The sequence below is a fragment of the Barbus barbus genome (genome assembly GCF_936440315.1).
Source record: "Barbus barbus genome assembly, chromosome: 42".
NCBI classification, from domain to species: Eukaryota; Metazoa; Chordata; class Actinopteri; order Cypriniformes; family Cyprinidae; genus Barbus; species Barbus barbus.
Genome location: NC_136720.1, coordinates 26986131 through 26993177, shown reverse-complemented (window position 1 = coordinate 26993177; position 7047 = coordinate 26986131).

Below are 7047 nucleotides of genomic sequence, written 5' to 3'. Positions count from 1 at the left end.
AAAACTGATAACGAGGGGGCCATTCTAAGTTGTACAGGCAAACTATTCCACAATCGAGGACCCAGCACTGAAAAGACTCGGTCCCCTCTGTGTTTCAGCCTCGAGCAAGGGATGGTCAATAAGTTAAGGTTGCTAGATCTTAAACTTCTAGGAGGGTTATAAGGACACAGTAAATCAGACAGGTATTTAGGAGAAAGATTATGTGGACATTTAAACACAAATAAAAGAATTTTAAAATCAATCCTGAAGTGGACTGGGAGTGGGGTGGTCATATTTGCGACCATTTTTGAGAAATTTAGCTGCAGCGTTTTGATCCAATTGAAGTCGAGCTGCCTGAGATTTGGAGAGACCTTTAAATAGAGAATTTCAGTAATCCAAACATGAAGTTATAAAAGCATGGATAACTGTCTCACAAGACTTTTCAGACAATTTTTATTTTTATTTTGGAGTAATTTCTTTTTATCGGCAGGTAGATCTGACTATCATCTGCATAAAAATGGAACGATACGGAACAAACTTTCTCAAAATCGAGCCTAAAGGAAGCAAATAGAGGGAGAAGAGTGAAGGTGACAAGATAGAGCCCTGGGGAACTCCAGATATGGGTTAGGGTTCGCAAAAAAATGAAACATTGCTTTAACCTTTGCACAACCAAAATAAAACATTTCTAAAATGTTTTTAAAACATTTTCATTGTTCATAGAAGATTCAGATATAATTATGGGAACGTTATTAAAACATTCTTAAAACATATTTTTGTTAGCTAACCATATGGTTAAATGTGTTTTTAATTACGAATTTAATTAAATTTTCTCACCAGACTAAAGTAAAGATATCTGCGTGAATGGATCACACATTGCTTTTTCACAGGGCAGCGAGGGTTAATGGTGTGTTTCAAAACGGCCACTTAACGAGGAATCAGAAACGCTCATCAGCACCCCCACAACACAAGAGCAAGACAAGCTAGTGTGTGTGTGTGTGTGTGAGTGAGTGAGTGTGTGTTTGTTTCTTCACCATCTGAACTGCAGCTGTAGGTTGAAGCCTCCAGAAAACTCAGAAAGCTCATAAATCAAATGGGGAGGGGGAGGGGGGCAGCAACACACACACACACACACACACACACACACCTAAAAGAGGTGCTTCCAGAAGTAATAGATTCTCTTCTGAATATTATTAACTCATCATTGTCATTAGGATATGTCCCAAAAACCTTCAAACTGGCTGTTATTAAGCTTCTCATTAAAAAACACAACTTGACCCCAAATAATTAATTAATTACAGACCGATCTCAAATCTCCCTATTCTGTCAAAGATACTAGAAAAGGTAGTATCCTTACAACTATGTTCCTTCTTAGAGAAAAAGTATATATGTGAGGATTTCCAGTCAGGTTTTAGACCATATCATAGTACTGAGACTGCTCTCATTAGAGTTACAAACGACCTGCTTTTATCATCTGATCATGGCTGTACCTCTGTATTAGTGCTACTGGATCTTAGCGCCACGTTTGACACTATCAACCACAACATTATTTTAAATAGACTAGAAAATTATGTTGGCATTAGAGGAAGTGCACTGGCATGGTTAAAACCATACTTATCTGACTGCCATCAATTTCTGGCAGTAAATGAAGAGATATCATACCAATCACAAGTGCAGTATGGAGTACCTCAAGGCTCAGTACTAGGACTGTTACTTTTCACGCTTTACATGTTACCCTTGGGAGCTATCATTAGGAAACATGGTGCTAGCTTTCACTGTTATGCTGATGATACCCAGCTCTATATTTCTTCCTGACCTGATGAAACTTACCAATTTGCAAAACTAACGGAATGTATAGTTGATATCAAAAACTGGATGACTAGCAATCTCTTACTGCTAAATTCTGAAAAAACAGAGGTGTTAATTATTTGACCAAATTTTTTTGCATGTAATAACCTAGACCACTGTCTAATACTTGATAGCTGTTCTGTAAATTCTTCGTCATCAATTAGGAACCTAGGAGTACTTTTTGATAGCAATATTTCCTTCGAAAAACATGTTTCTAGCATTTGTAAAACTGCATTTTACAGACACACATTCTGTTTCTTTCTTATTCCGAGGTCACCGTAGCCACCCAGATCCAGACTGTATCCAGATCAGATGGTGGATCAGCACCTAGAGATGACCTCTACAGCCAGGACACCTAGAAGAGCCCCAGAGACTGATCCCCAGTGAAGACCCTGTCTCCAAGATGGCCATCGGGACAAGACCACAGGAACCAGATGAGTCCTTTGCACAATCTGATTCTGCTTTAGTCTAGATTTAAACTGCTGATTTTGTCTGGCCAGAGGAGAATGACACTATTTCGACAAACTATTTCCCGTCTAAATACTGTAAAGCTGATATAAAGCCACCAAGCTTTAGATCAAGCCGATGTAAAGCTGCTTTGACACAATTTGTATTGTTAAAAGTGCTATACAAATAATATTGACTTGACTATTGACTTGACACACACACACACACACACACACACACACACACACTCGTTTATCTGTTAGGGTGAGAATAAAGCATCAGGTCAGTGTTCACAGGCATGGAGATCAGGTTAATGTTCATCAGGTGCGTTGTTCTGCTCCACGCTCATGGAATGTCTCAATTAGATATTGAGCAGTTGGATTCTCAACAAGCACCTGCATCACTTCCTGACACACACACACACACACCCACACACACACACCCACACACATACCTGCATCACTTCCTGACACACACACACACACACACACACACACACACCCACACACATACCTGCATCACTTCCTGACACACACACACACACACACACACACACACACACACATACCTGCATCACTTCCTGACACACACACACACACACACACATACAGAGAAACCTTTTTAAAAGAAAATCTGAAAAATTCAGATAATTTTTATGACTATATACAGAGAAAATACTACACTGAATTTGATGTTTTACTCCATTGTTTGGTTAATAGTATTTTATTGTATATATGGCAGTACTTGACTTCATCCTAAACTTTAAAAAAAAAAAAAAAAAAAAAAAAAAAAAAAACTTTCCCTCTATCTTTCTCTCCGCTTACTAGCTTGTACTTATTTGAACAATGACTGAGACTTGGTGTTACGAGCACTTCCTCTGTCTGACTGCCTCTTCAAGATGAATCTCTTTTTGTATTCCCCAATTGTAAGTCGCTTTGGATAAAAGCGTCTGCCAAATGACTAAATGTAAATGTAAATGTATATTGTATAATTGTATAAGAAGAAAATCACAGGCTTTGGTTTTTGTTTTGACTGTATGGCGGTTTTTGTTAAAGATAAGTTTATCACATTCAGAATACTTGTGCACATTCTTAGTAATAATAATATGTATTATAATGTTATGTTGAAACAACCCAGTAAATAAAAATAAATGAATAAATAAATCTTATTTATTGGGATTTAAGTGAAGTTGGAGGTTATTCTTACTGTAAATGTTTTTTTATTTTTGTTGTTGTTGTTGTTGTTGTAGGAATTCAAATTCTTCTTAAGTTTTACCTTCAGAACAATCTCAAGAAAAAAGATAAACAACATATTTGGAAATACTGAATATTCTCACCTTTATTCTTTAGTTAGAAAATAACATTAGCAGTTAAGAATATTTTATTCTTAAGGGACAGCTCACCCAAAAATGAAAAAGCTTTCAACATTTACTCACCCTCAAGTTGAGTTTCTTTCTTCAGTTGAACACAAAATATATTTTGAAGAATGTTGGTATATAAACAGCTGATGGCAGCCATTGACTTCCATGAAGAAAACACTATGGAAATCAAAGGCTACCGTCAACTCTTTGGTTACTAATATTCTTCAAAATATCTTCTTTTGTGTTCAATTGAAGAATGAAACTCATTCAGGTTTGGGACAGTAAATAATGACAGAATTTTATTTTTTGGTTGAACTGTCCCTTTAAGAATATTTCCTGAATGCAGCCCCTGCTTTGTATTGAACAAAACTGTTTTTCATAACAACTGCAACACTATTGTATCTGTGTGTGTGTGTGTGTGTGTGTGTGTGTTGTGCATCTGTTGCTCTCGGTGCTGCAGCGTTCAGTACAGAATCCTGTACATGGTGAAACATCTCAGATGGGACTCATGAATTCATAAGAGTTTAAGGAGCCATGACTGAGCTGCACACGCACACACACACACACTCTCTCTCTCTCTCTCTCTCTCTCTCTCTCTCACACACACACACACACACACAGAGGAGGCCCATCTGCTTGAGTGACCTGTATTAATTAGTTATTAATCTTCCCATGAGACGGAGCTGAGCTGGAATACATTAACACACTTACTGACACACAACAACACACAGCGAGATGATGGAAACCCACCAGGGGTTATGGGTAGACAGACACAGAAGAAGGGGCAGAGCATGTCAGGGGCGGAGCGAGCTGATTGGATGCTGACATGATGTAGAATGTTTGAACAAGTCATTATTAAATATGAGGCGTGCCAATACAAAACACGCTGCCACGTTACTAGGGTGGTGTTAGTGGCTGCTAGGGCGTTGTCATGCAGTTGCTAAAGTATTTTGGGTGGCTGTTGCTAGGGTGTCATTGCTAGGGTGGTGTAAGTAGTTTCTAGGGTGTTGCTATGTAGTTTCTAAAATGTTTTGAGTGACTGTTGCTAGGGTGTCGTTGTTAGGGTGGTGTTAGTGGTAGCTAGGGCACTGCTATGCAGTTTCTAAAGTTTTCTGGGTGACTGTTGCTAGGGTGTCAATGCTAGGGTGGTGTTTGTGGTCGTTAGTGCGTTGCTATGCAGTTTCTAAAGTTGTCTGGGTGACAGTTGTTAGGGTGTCATTGCTAGGGTGGTGTTAGTGGTTGCTTGGGCATTGCTATGCAGTTGCTAAAGTTGTCTGGGTGACTGTTGCTAGGGTGTCATTGCTAGGGTGGTGTTAGTGGTTGCTAGGATGTTGCTATGCAGTTTCTAAAGTTGTCTAGATTACTGTTGCTAGGGTGGTGTTAGTGGTTGTTATGGCGTTGCCATGCAGTTTCTAAAGTTGTCTAGATTACTGTTGCTAGGGTGGTGTTAGTGGTCGCCAGTGCGTTGCTATGCAATTGCTAAAGTATTTTGGGTGACTGTTGCTTGGGTGTTGCTATGCAGTTGTTGCTAAAGTGTTTTGGGTGACTGTTTCTAGGGTGGTGTTAGTGGTTGCTAGGGCATTGCTATATAGTTGCTAAAGTGTTCTGGGTGACTGTTGCTTGGGTCTTGCTAAGTGGTTGCTCGGGTGGCATTAGTTGTTGCTAGGTTGTTGTGGGCGTTGCTATGTGTTTGTTAGGTGTCTTTAGTGTTTTCAGCACGTTATTACATGGTTGCTATGGTGTTAGGTGTTTTTTAGCACACTGGCATGTGGTTCCTAGCGTTTTGTGGCTGGTTGCCAGGTTATACGGTGATCTGAGTGTTTTTAGCATGCTAGTACACGCTCAAGTGTTGTGAATGGTTGCCAAGTTTTGCTATGCATTTTGGATGTAGTGATTATCCTGTGTTGGTATGTTTATTGCGTTGCTTTGTAGTTGCTAGGGTGTTCTGGCTGGCTGCTGTTGGAGTTACACACTTTAATATTCAGCATTTAGGGTTTGATCACATTATTTTGAGATGCGTGTTTATTAGTTTACTGTCCTTTTGAGAAATAAGTCTATGAATGTGTGTGTGGAGGTTTGGAGCTGCAATGCTCACACACACACACACACACACACACACACACACATTCTCCAGTATGTTTAACATCTGGGCGTAACGTCAGACATCAGTAATTTCTCATACTCACCTCACATTATTGGCAACAGAAACACATTTTATGCATGTAAAAATGCTTCTGGTCACATCTGCACACATGCAAAAATCAAAGCACAGACGCAGCATGATATGTATACAAGAAAATCCATTAAATCCAAAGCCCTTATCAGATCGAAATGACAGAAAATAGTTTTAAACACCCCAAAATACACACATTTTTGGATTTATTAAATTGATTGTATATAAAATTTCATTTCAATCTCTGTCGACAGCGTTGATCATTTCACAAGTTAATTTAATGAAAACTGCAGGAAAATTATTTGCCTCAAATTGCAAGAAATTATATTCTGCACAAAGAAAATGAAGCTGCTTATTTTATAACAATCAATTTGTCATTACTGTGATACACCTGGATATTCTCTTTAGACTTTTTTAGATTGAAATCAACAAAGTCAGTACAACCAATGCAACTATGATCTGTCAACAGCGCAAAATATAATTGATTTTGCATCAGAATAATGAGATTTGGAGTGAATTGAATGAAAACTATGTCAAAGTGCAAACAAAAAAAATATTTTCAACATGCATTCCGCATTTTGATTTTTGCAGTTATCATTTGTTGTATTTTACTGTAAATAATAGATGTATTTGATAAAATCAATGCAACTCTGATCTGCAAATAACGCAAAATATATTTGATTTTTGAATCAAAACAATGAGAATTGGGTTGAATTTACATGAAAATAATGCTGTGCACTAATGCAAACCTAATTTTCTTCATGCATTAATTTTTTTTAGCTCATATTAATTTTTTTAGAGTACTGTATATAATAGATTTTTTTTTATTAAAATCAACAAATTAAAGTCAGCACAACCAATGCAACTGCAATCTGCAAATACTACAAAATCTAATTGATTTTGCATTAAAACAAAGATATTTAGGGTGAAAATAATTTACATTAAAATACTGACTCGGGGCAAACATAAAACAATTTTCTTCATGCATTGTTTTTTTGCAGCTCTCATTATTCTTTTTAAAACACTGTAATAGATATTAAATTTTAAATTAAAACCAACAAATTAAAGGCAGCACAACCAATGTAATTATGATGTAAACCCAGCAAAATATAGTTGTTTTTGCATTAAAGTAAAAAGAACTGGGGTGAAGTGACATAAAAATATTGCCACGGTGCAAACAAAAAACTTTATTCTTTTCATGCATTCTTCAATTGACCTTTTTCAAGATCTTTTTATTCTATGT